The sequence below is a fragment of the Athalia rosae genome, chromosome 4 (genome assembly GCF_917208135.1).
Source record: "Athalia rosae chromosome 4, iyAthRosa1.1, whole genome shotgun sequence".
Taxonomy (NCBI): Eukaryota; Metazoa; Arthropoda; class Insecta; order Hymenoptera; family Athaliidae; genus Athalia; species Athalia rosae.
Window position 1 is genome coordinate 9,662,500 of NC_064029.1, and position 12,168 is coordinate 9,674,667.

The window sequence follows — 12,168 nt, forward strand, 5'->3', positions numbered from 1 at the left end:
CTTCGTATTATACCCACAGATCCCGCACGACCCTTCCGTCATCCGAATAGAACTTCATGGATTTTCGAACCCTCCCCCAAAAAGTCTGTCGCCCTGACGAAGTTTTGCGATAAATGATATAAATTTATTACAATGTACGCGACAGAAGGATGGAAAGAAGAAACGAGAACTCCCGTTCGTCTCATGTCTCTCATTATTGTCACTGCGGTGACTTCTCTGTGAAAAATAAAGAAGTCAGTTAAACGTCTTCGATAACGTTTATATTTGTGTATAGATGTGTGTATGTATATATACATAATCGCGATAGTGGTTTAAGAGTCGAGGGTTGGAGTTGACTGTGAGAATCCGGTGAGCGGGAGTGGGAGACTATGGGGTGGGCTGGATGCTTTTGCGTGCGGAGTCGCTGTCAGTATCGTCGCGGTGCGCTTCCGACGCGGTTTCAACCTTGATAAAAAAAATTAAATAAAGTATCGAATGAGATGAAAAAAAAAATTACATATTTCTATACGACCGATAAGTGCATGAGGAAAAACTGTTCACATTTTTCCGCGGTAAGTAAAACGTAACAATTTTTTCTTTTTTCTTTTTTTAACAAAAAAGAAGATTCCGATTTCTCATCTCCCACTCCGAATGAGCGTTTCTTCGCTGCTTTCGACAAGCTTTTCGTTTTTCTACTTTCCTTCGTCTCTCAAAACATTTGATATTTCGTATACGTAGAATCAACATTTCAACATACTCACATTTCCTCTGTTTATTTGACCTCCTCGTTTAATTTCAAAGGTTTTCGATCTTCCCGATTCCAGCGTGCATCGCTCGTAATTCGTTCGCGATGATAGATAATACACGAAAACTCCGCGGAAGTGACGCTTCGCCGAAGTTACCCCGAGGAGAAAGTTTGTGAAAATTTTTCACGTCGAATCACTTTTTCGAGAGCCGAATCCGACTTCTTCGGGTTGCAGGTACAATCGTAATCAGTGATATGATTAATTCGACGGTTATGCCAAGCGTTCGTTAGATTTCATTCCGATTAATCACTCGGTTACATTAGACAGATCCATCTCCGTGATGCAAACTTACTTCTTTTTTTCCCCGAAGCATTTAAAGTCACGCGACAATCGGCCGCAGGCATCCCTAACTTAATGTACGATTGTCACGCGTTTTTGGTTCACCCCCTCGCGTTGTTACGTTACACCAAAAGTTGAAGTTGCAGAGTTTGAGATATTTGAGGGAGTGAAGTAAGTTGAAACACGTTGAATTCGATGTCGCAAATATGTGTGATTAGTAAAATTCATGTCTACACGGATGTAAAAGTTTGATATCACGCACACTTTGGACTATTGGTATCACATGTTTGCAGATCTCCTCTTGTACTGACATCCGTATCTTCTTTCGTTCCTCGAAGTCTGAGGATATCGATAAAACTTGGCCTACATATTTTATTCATCTTATAAATGTGCCTTACTTTCATTTCGAATCCCCTGCTTCTTCTCGTGCCACTCTAATTCAATTTCGTCGTTACGACGTCAGTTATTTTTTTCAATTTTTATTCTTTATTCGCATACGTCTATTACCTACGACATAGTTTTATTTTCCACTATCGTCGTCCGGAAGAAAATAGTTTTTCCGCCTCCCTCGCGGCAAAAATTTGGAAAACGCGGCAGTAGTTCGCTAAACTTCAAAAGGTCGAAAGTTCATCGTCGGACGCGCGCGAACGGGATTCCCCTCTTTTCCATCACTAGATCGGTGGTAAATATTCACGGTACCGTGGAATGAAATTTTTTTTGTAAGAAATATACAGTGTTCCGAAATTTTGAAAAATCAAAACGTATGACCTACATGTATTAATTATGATCCTTTGTTTTGTAACATTGATTCGAGTATAATGATAATTGTTTTCATATAAACGTGATGGTGAAAATTCAATTTCCTGAACACATTGCACGATCAAAGTTCAAACAATTGCCAAACAATTATTCAGCGAAATGCCGAGCTTTTGACATGCCTTTTTGTTGTACCTTTTCTTCTTTTTTTTTTCATTTTATTTTTTCACTCGGTTCCGACTTTCTCGAGTATCATAGGCGCACGGGTACCTGTATATCTGAACTTGGAATTCGCGTATAATTACCCCAGCCGCGGTTGCATATATACACTGTACTCTGCTTTCATCTCTCTCACTCTCTCTCTCTCTCTCTCTTCGAGTTCCTCTTGCATCCCGTACGCTGTTTTTTTCAATTTTATTTGATCGAAAATCTCTTTGATCCGGAAACTGGATCAGCCTTCGTTTCTACCTGCAACTGCAGCTATGAGCACATAAATGTACGTATAGGTATATACGTGCAAGTGGTTAAGAAAAAACGAGAATAATGAAATTCCGTAAATTGAAATTCATTACCTATACTTCGCACTAATCGTGGATTCATACTTCTTCGTAAAAAATATCTGAGGTAAAACCAGAAAAAAATGAAATAAAAGAACCATCTCGAATTTGCGCTCAAGTATTCGAAGATATTAAATATCTGAGTTGATCTGTTTTTTTTTTTTTTTTTTTTTTTTCCTTAATTCTCATTCGATTCGAGATTTGCACGAATATAACATCCATGGCGTAAATGATCGTCGTCGAGGCTTTTTTTTTCCTTTCTTGTAATTTGACATTTATTGTTCAGTGGTATAAATTGACGGCGATCGACCAACTTTCAACGTCATAATTGCGGTCATTAAATACACAAAGATGTCTACTCCATTTTTCCAAATAATCCATACTCATCGGCGTGAACGTCCTTTGAAATTCATTTATTCATATGGATTTTTTTTTTCGTTTTTTTATTCGCTCTTAGCTTTTGACATTTCTTTAGAGCGAGTGCTGCCGGGCTCACGAATTTTTGCGGAGAATAATAATCAATGGCTGTTAATTATAATCGGGGTAGGTATTATAAACACTGCTGCCGGATATTAATTTCCTGTTATAGCGTGTCTTAATTTCATAAAAGCCAAGCGCCCTTGCTTCAAACTCTAGAACATTCAACGGGTGCCGGAGTATGAGCAATGGCCAAACCACCCCCCCCCCCCCCCCCCCACCCCTTCGGGTTTACCGTAAAGGCATTCGATGATCCCTTTCAAGAGCGAATAAGACGAATTTTTAATTAGGGACAATACCTCAACCCTAAACCGGTGATAAATATCGTGTCAGCTTTGGTTGCGGTTGGTGGCGGGGTGTCGATGTTGCGTTCGGGATCCTTTGAGCGTCCTGCAGGAGTATCGGTGGTAACCTTGTATCCGAACGTGGGGAATAAATCTAGCTTCAATAGGGTGAATTCGTAAACATCGAATACATTTGGGTCAACGCGATCGAATAAATGCTCCTCGGAAGCTGTCTTGGTTTATTTTTAAACAAAATTTGTTTTCCCACCACTCGCGTTATATTCCCGATTGTCACTTATTGCATTGCAGAACTGCACGGAGAAATCGAGAAACTGCATTTTCCAAATCTACAGATCCACCCGACGAGGGGCACTAATTGAAATGAAAACTTTGCGTCAACGAAAGGAAGTGAAAAGTTCTCAGAGGCCGATGTGTGCGGTTGAAAAATTCAAATTCAAGCAAAGTTCTCGTCTCTACTTGCTTTTCCTTTGTTTCTCTTTACGTGTATAAATTAGCACGATTTCCACGGCGGCCACACGTTGAATATCGCATTTTGTTTTTTATTTTTCCTTCCGTTCAAACAATACCACTTGTGGAGTAGAGAAGAGAAAACAATTAGAAAAAAATAGAAGAGATTGGAAAAGGGTGAACGCAATCACAAAACAAACGCGAACGAAGCCTCTGTACAACTTCACGTAAACTTCGTTCGCAGAAATTCCGATTTTTCGCGTTGTCTTTTTTTTCCGAGCAAAGTACAATGAGAAGTTGGTTTTCGTTTTTTACACGTTCTAATGAAGCGAACTTGGGCGAGATTCAATTTTGAATTGAAAAATTGAATACACGCTTGCCAGTAGATGAAAACATGAGAAACGAAAATATTTGTTTTCATGATCCAGTCGAATTTATTCTACACATATGCGTTACGCGGTAATACTGTACGTTCGCGTCGTTGAATTTTAGTCTATACCGTTTCCCCGTACCTTGAAGAAAATTCAAAGGCTCATGGAAAAAAAAAAACAATCCGATATCGGCCACTTTCTCTTTGTATTCGAAATTCATACATCGATTTCGCGGAACGAATGAATGGCAGAGAGAAAAAAAAAAAAATTACACGTAAGAGAATCACATCATCGTGTACGAAAAGCAACACGTGTGTCGAAACGACGGAAGCCCCCAAATTTGTTCGACGTCCTAAGTCATCAACCTGCGGGTAATTCGGCTGCCGGTGAGTGAGTGGGCTGGCAAAATGCGTATCTGATCTAGTGACAATCGAGTCACGTAGTTCGAATGTAACCTAGGTCGATTCCGATCGAGATATAGATGTATGTACCGTCGGTACTCTACGTTATGGGTTCGAGTTATGATCTCGTATATAGAGTGTGAAAATACTAGGGAGAAAATATGGGCCCGTAATATTCCCATCCACTTTCCTTCTTGTCTTTTCCCAACAAACAGCGTGAAATTTTCCAATAAATTGTACACGACGATCGATTAGCAGTTCGTTTTAACTCTGCGCTTGGAAAATCATTCCGAATTTGTTGTAATATTGTCAACTTGGGTGTTGTTTAATAAAAGGCGAATGAACGCTCCACCTTAAATGAACTCGGCGCGAGACTCCATCGAGTCTTTCGATGGCTGTACACCCCGATTGATAAGAACGGATTCGCGCTGCAGCAGAGATGGGAAAGGGGATGAGCTGATTGATAGTCCATGTAAATTTCGTGCGCCCCAGCAGATGCAAGAGTGTAATAATTTCTCGTTTATAATCGTCTCACGTACTAGCAATAAATCGTTTGAAAAGTCGAATGTACCATCGTCACGTGGTGAATGAGTAGAAAAGTGCAAAGGGCTTTCTTTTCCATTCAGTCCGACGAAACTTCGCGTTCGAATCGCGATCGCGACGATTATGAACCGATAGATTTCGCAGAATCATTTTTAAAGACATTCGCCCTGCTGGCCAACTTTTATTAATGTAGAAAGTTCTTTCGCTCTCCAGAGCGGAAAATCAGGGATAACTCGATCGTTTCGCACAGTAAATCGATTTGGTTATCGAATTCGGACTCGTAAGCTCAAAGTATATGGGCCATTCCACGTGAACCGGATCAGTCACCTCTCAGATATTTTTTTAATTTGGCATGTCGATTGTCCATGGGGAGTTAGATTTTTGTGCCAAAGGATTTTTGAATTAGTGCAAATTTCGATTTATTATGAACAATCGAAAAATTGAGAGGCGGTTTCTTTAAAAAATCATAACTTCGTCAAAAATGATGTGAGATTTAATTTTTTTTTTTAAATTTACGCGGATGAGGCTATAGATTTATGAAAAAAATAAATGGTGCCGAAAAAGTTTATTTATCATTTGTTTATTTGACAATGAATTTTTAAATGATTTTTAAAACACTGATGGATAGCACCAAAAAATTTAAAAAAAATGCTGACATATACTTTGAACTATACTACAGCCTGTGAATTAATTTCAGAGATGCGTTCGGCTTTGTTTTCGAGTAAAAAATCATCGAAGTTGGCGGCGCGCATGAATTCGAGCTCGTCGACGCCTATGCGCGTGATGACGCGCGTCGAGCGACAGAGATCCTATCTACTCTGTACGGACGCTACTTGGTGTACGCTTGACCGCGGTATTCACGAGTCATTTTCGCGATGATAGACACCGTTGAAAAATCTGGAAAAAATTCCATAGCTTCCCCATAACACGGCAAAGCCATAGAGTAAGTTTCAGAGATGTGTTATTTCTCGTTTTCGAGATATCCGGACGCATTGTGACTCCGCGCTTGCTACTTGGACATATTAAGCCACAATAATATCTCAAAAACGAGAAATAACACATCTCTGAAACTTACTCTATGGCTTTGCCGTGTTATGGGGAAGCTATGGAATTTTTTTCAGATTTTTAAACGGTGTCGATCATCGCGAAAATGACTCGTGAATTCCGCCGCCGAGTGTCTACCAAGTAGCGAGCATGGAAAGTCCCAATGCGTCCGGATATCTCGAAAACGAGAAATAACACATCTCTGAAACTTACTCTATGGCTTTGCCGTGTTATGGGGAAGCTATGGAATTTTTTTCAGATTTTTAAACGGTGTCGATCATCGCGAAAATGACTCGTGAATTCCGCCGCCGAGTGTCTACCAAGTAGCGAGCGCGGAGTCACAATGCGTCCGGATATCTCGAAAACGAGAAATAACACATCTCTGAAACTTACTCTATGGCTTTGCCGTGTTATGGGGAAGCTATGGAATTTTTTCCAGATTTTTCAACGGTGTCTATCATCGCGAAAATGACTCGTGAATTCCGCCGCCGAGTGTCTACCAAGTAGCGAGCATGGAAAGTCCCAATGCGTCCGGATATCTCGAAAACGAGAAATAACACATCTCTGAAACTTACTCTATGACTTTGCCGTGTTATGGGGAAGCTATGGAATTTTTTTCAGATTTTTAAACGGTGTCGATCATCGCGAAAATGACTCGTGAATTCCGCCGCCGAGTGTCTACCAAGTAGCGAGCATGGAAAGTCCCAATGCGTCCGGATATCTCGAAAACGAGAAATAACACATCTCTGAAACTTACTCTATGGCTTTGCCGTGTTATGGGGAAGCTATGGAATTTTTTTCAGATTTTTAAACGGTGTCGATCATCGCGAAAATGACTCGTGAATTCCGCCGCCGAGTGTCTACCAAGTAGCGAGCGCGGAGTCACAATGCGTCCGGATATCTCGAAAACGAGAAATAACACATCTCTGAAACTTACTCTATGACTTTGCCGTGTTATGGGGAAGCTATGGAATTTTTTTCAGATTTTTAAACGGTGTCGATCATCGCGAAAATGACTCATGAATTCCGCCGCCGAGTGTCTACCAAGTAGCGAGCATGGAAAGTCCCAATGCGTCCGGATATCTCGAAAACGAGAAATAACACATCTCTGAAACTTACTCTATGACTTTGCCGTGTTATGGGGAAGCTATGGAATTTTTTTCAGATTTTTAAACGGTGTCGATCATCGCGAAAATGACTCGTGAATTCCGCCGCCGAGTGTCTACCAAGTAGCGAGCATGGAAAGTCCCAATGCGTCCGGATATCTCGAAAACGAGAAATAACACATCTCTGAAACTTACTCTATGGCTTTGCCGTGTTATGGGGAAGCTATGGAATTTTTTTCAGATTTTTAAACGGTGTCGATCATCGCGAAAATGACTCGTGAATTCCGCCGCCGAGTGTCTACCAAGTAGCGAGCGCGGAGTCACAATGCGTCCGGATATCTCGAAAACGAGAAATAACACATCTCTGAAACTTACTCTATGGCTTTGCCGTGTTATGGGGAAGCTATGGAATTTTTTCCAGATTTTTCAACGGTGTCTATCATCGCGAAAATGACTCGTGAATACCGCGGTCAAGCGTACACCAAGTAGCGTCCGTACAGAGTAGATAGGATCTCTGTCGCTCGACGCGCGTCATCACGCGCATAGGCGTCGACGAGCTCGAATTCATGCGCGCCGCCAACTTCGATGATTTTTTACTCGAAAACAAAGCCGAACGCATCTCTGAAATTAATTCACAGGCTGTAGTATAGTTCAAAGTATATGTCAGCATTTTTTTTAAATTTTTCGGTGCTATCCATCAGTGTTTTAAAAATCATTTAAAAATTCATTGTCAAATAAACAAATGATAAATAAACTTTTTCGGCACCATTTATTTTTTTCATAAATCTATAGCCTCATCCGCGTAAATTTAAAAAAAAAAATTAAATCTCACATCATTTTTGACGAAGTTATGATTTTTTAAAGAAACCGCCTCTCAATTTTTCGATTGTTCATAATAAATCGAAATTTGCACTAATTCAAAAATCCTTTGGCACAAAAATCTAACTCCCCATGGACAATCGACATGCCAAATTAAAAAAATATCTGAGAGGTGACTGATCCGGTTCACGTGGAATGGCCCATATATAAAAATACTAACGATTTTAATTTGTGGTCGTAAATTTGGAAAAATCTCATTTTATTGGGAGTAAAATCAAAAGTTTTTCTTCGCAGCATATTGATGCGTTTCTGTATGTATAGTTCCATTTCTCGAATACAAATCCGCCCAGTAAAGAAATCCGCGCCAGCCGAGAAATCTCAATGACGCAATCAATTTGATTCACAGATACGGGAAATTCTATCAAAACATGCAGACGAAAAAAAGGTAGTACGATTGAAGACAAATGAAGCGAAAGTAACGACACAATGCGGTGCAGCGCGTTCGTTCGATGCTAATAGATACGAGATAAACTGAAAAAGTTTAATCGAAATCATTTCGCATCCTCAATCGTTGCACGGCTTCTACGAAACGCCATTAAAACTTCCGAAACTATGTAATAATCAACGATAATCCGATTATTAACGAGTTGCAAACAAAGCTAAGGTGTAGTTTGATTAATAGGAAAAGTAAAAGTGTACGTGATCGCACAGCAGCAGCAACAGAAGTAGTGTATAGCGAAAGCTATTTCCCCGCAGTGATGAAGAGAGGATAATGCGGTTTGCCTTTGTTCCCTCATAGGATATAATGTTGTAAGTGTAGAGTATAACATTTCAGCGTGTCATCCCTCTATCTCCTTTTTCGGGGGTGGGTCATATGAAAATTCGGCAACAAGAAGCTCAGAGCTACCATTAATGACGATGATGTGATCGAAGGGGTGTTTATGCTGCCGGAATTGACAACCCCGCGCCGACTTTTTTTTTCACAACGAAACCGACAACTGCTGAGTTCGTCCTCGTTTTATATGGTGTACGGTACATAAATCCGACGAGGCACTTTGTATTAAAGCTTTTAGTAAAACGAAAAAAGATAAATGTATTCAAAAAAAGAATCGAAAAAAAAATTAAAAATAAAAAAAAAAATAAAATAAAATAAAACGCCGCAGTGAGTGGATTTCGTTCTTGTTTTGAAAATAAAAGTGTCACCTGTCACAAGCGGATACGTTGAGCGTCTCGACGAACGTATACGTAATAATAAATAAAAGCGTCGGATCTTATACGATGCTGCAGGAAAAAGCATGTTTTATAGCTTTTTATTTTGCATCTTTTTTTCATATTTTCTTTTTCGTTTTTTTTTTTTTTTTTTTTTTTCTACGTTTTTATCGCTTTCCATACCAACTTTACGCCGCGAAACTCCAACTACCGCGCGACATATTGAACGTATATAAATCTTCGGGGTTCTTCGTATATCACAAAATATTCGTGTCCGTATTTAAAATGATTGCATTTTTTATCCCCTTTTTCTCGTCATTTCAACCTACCAGTTGCTTCGTGTCTTCCTTACTTTTGGTCTTTTTTTTCTCTTCTTTTTTTTCAATTCAACTTTTCGATCCAGCCACTATAACAGCTTCGTGATTCGCTTGGCTCGAACTGAGATAACTAGATCAAAGTTATGTACTTGATCCCAACCAACTTTAACATGCAAAACAATTCGTGCTTGTTGTAGACGTAGCTAACTAACTATACAGTCGGGAAGTTTCCAGCCGGAACCTAAGTTTTACTTTTAATTGAGATTATTAATCAATTTTTTTAATAATATTTATCAACGATTACGAGGCCTAGTCGAAAATCTACAAATGGTACATCAGCGTAACGGTCATTCCCCTTTTTCATGATCCTTGAAAAAATAAATCAGTTTTCAATGCGATATCAGAGGAATGAGAGACGAAGATGATGAAATGAACGTCGAAAAAATACAGTCTCGGTTTGTTCCATTTGACGAAAGAAATACGTGATTTTTAAAAAATATTTTTAGCAAAAAGTAGTCACAGTAAAAATATATATATTTAAAGCTCTTGTAATGGTTTCCATCAAAAGTTCGCAGAACAACGATTTTTCTTCATTCAACTCCGTGTCACTCACCCCGTCACGCACCCCTCTCGAGACAAAAGATGGAAGGAGCATTTTGAAGTGAGGTATGAAAAGTCAGTGACTCTAAAACAATATTTGCTAGGATTAGTTGCTGAAATTGGAAAGCCTCACGTCTCGTGTTTAGTGTTGTAAATCCCGAACGATTGTAACCACGTTGCACTACAACAACTGATCGTCATATATCCCGGTGGGAATCTGGCATTTTGGGGTTTCGCCCGGTGAATCACAATCCTACTTAGAATTAGCGACACTTCGGTGCCCGCCAAACTTGATGGATAATTCACACCACTAATCACAGCTTCGCTATTATCTTCACTGATTATCGATCTCGTAATCCAGGAATTAATATGCCGACCTGAAAAAGGAGAAGAGATTATGGGTCCAGGATCGAATTTGAACTCAAAATGTTTTTTGGCGTTTCATCGATATGATTTTTCCCCCCCCAATTTTTTCATGAAAAATGTTCGCGAGGATTTAGCGTGCACGGACCGAATATCGAAATCAAAGTTCAATTATAAACTTTCTCGAAGTTAATTTCGCTCGGAGAAAATGTAATAGTGTCCATGTAATTCCATGGGAACTGTATACACGGTGTATGTTATAACGTCAGTCGTTTCGAGCTGATGTTCATGAAATTTGAAACTCTGAGAAAGAAAGAGAAAAAAAAAACGTCAAGTAAAGCAGCGCGGTTATTACTCCGCAAGTGTACATCTTATCGGACGGAAGGTACGAAACAGCTGAGGGTCGTACCAAGTGGAAAATGAAGCGAAATATAACGACGATCGATTATACGGTAATTATACATAATTCCATAGCGTTATAATTAGCAATTAAACTTTGAGGATACGATTTACAGTAGAATCTCAAGTTCACGGTCGAAATTCCTCATAGTAGGTCAGATTTCGGAGTAACCCCGCGGTATGAAGTGTCGAGAAGGCTTGTTACAGAAACGATACGATCGTGTTGGTGCATATCAACGAGCCGATTGATTTGAATTGATTTTCGATGGTGGGATGAAAGATAAACTTCAATCGTTGCGTTTTAATCCGCCCAATTTGATAACTTGTCCGTCTCTCATCCCTCACTCTTGGTCTCTCTCTCTCTCTCTCTCTCCGTCGGATGTTGTTTCGGCTACACACAGACGCCGAACTTCCGTGCGATAAAATTGTTCGAATTTCATTTTTATTTGCTCACGCCAAAACTCGTTCAATACGATTTACGCGAATCCAGAGAGGGTTTGCGATTACGACGACTCTTCGTGATAAAAAAAAATCACACCGGTAATCTTTCGAACTTCGAAACGCATCTATTCTCGTTTCAATTCGTCAAATTTTCGACGGAGTTACGGTCGTTCGAAAGTTGGTTCTTCGGGAGGGAAAATGTTTCGTATTTTATTTTTCACAATCGCCTCTCCGTTTCGATCTCGCTTTATGGAAACGGGCGGAATTATCCGTGTGACAAATAAGGGGGTGTTAAAAAAAAAAAAAAACTCTACACAATGCGGTGGAAGTTAGTCGGCTTTTTGGGGTGTCCAATATAAATCTAGCTACGTACACCCTATCCACGTCTATCAATTATAAATGGCTTAGCCAAACCGTTTGTTATTCTTGTATACAACGAAGCGACACTATACCAGATGTTGCCATAGATTGCGATATGAAGAAAATAAGCAAATAAAACGAAAACAAAAGGAAACAGAAAAATACCAACTGAGATTTTAAAGGTCTCGCCGAATTTAGGCTTCTGCGGCAAAAAGTTACTTCAATCCAACATTGAGGTGGCTATCTTTTTGAGAAATAAAAATTTCAAAAAAAACAAACGCTGTTGTCCCTAAGGTAATTTATTATAATACCTAATCATAAGTAAACGATCAGAAATTCGTTAATTACGTTGAACATAATTTAAGAAAAGTTTCAGAATTACGATTTCGAATATGTTGGAGATACGGTTGAGCTTGCAGTTCCTGCATTCCGATAACAGTCGCATCGTATATCATCGCAAATATAATCTAGCCAAGTCAATTAATTCGGTAGTTTCTATATATCGTCCTCGTTTGCTCTACGTAACGAGTGGGACACTTGTTATTTTTTTGTTCACTGTCAAATTCCTCAACCCCGTCATTGAACCGAA

The 12,168-nt window shown here is 39.5% G+C and overlaps 1 protein-coding gene across 1 annotated transcript in view; it reads left to right on the plus strand.

Moving 5' to 3' along the window:
* The first annotated feature begins 427 nt into the window (after nt 1-427).
* The window catches only part of LOC105684405 (neuropeptide CCHamide-1 receptor), a 56,145-nt gene continuing 44,404 nt past the window's right edge, over nt 428-12,168 (plus strand). The window contains exon 1 of the mRNA XM_048654263.1: nt 428-551. The gene's annotated coding sequence lies outside the window, so the exon portion shown is untranslated. The remainder of the gene's footprint in view (nt 552-12,168) is intronic.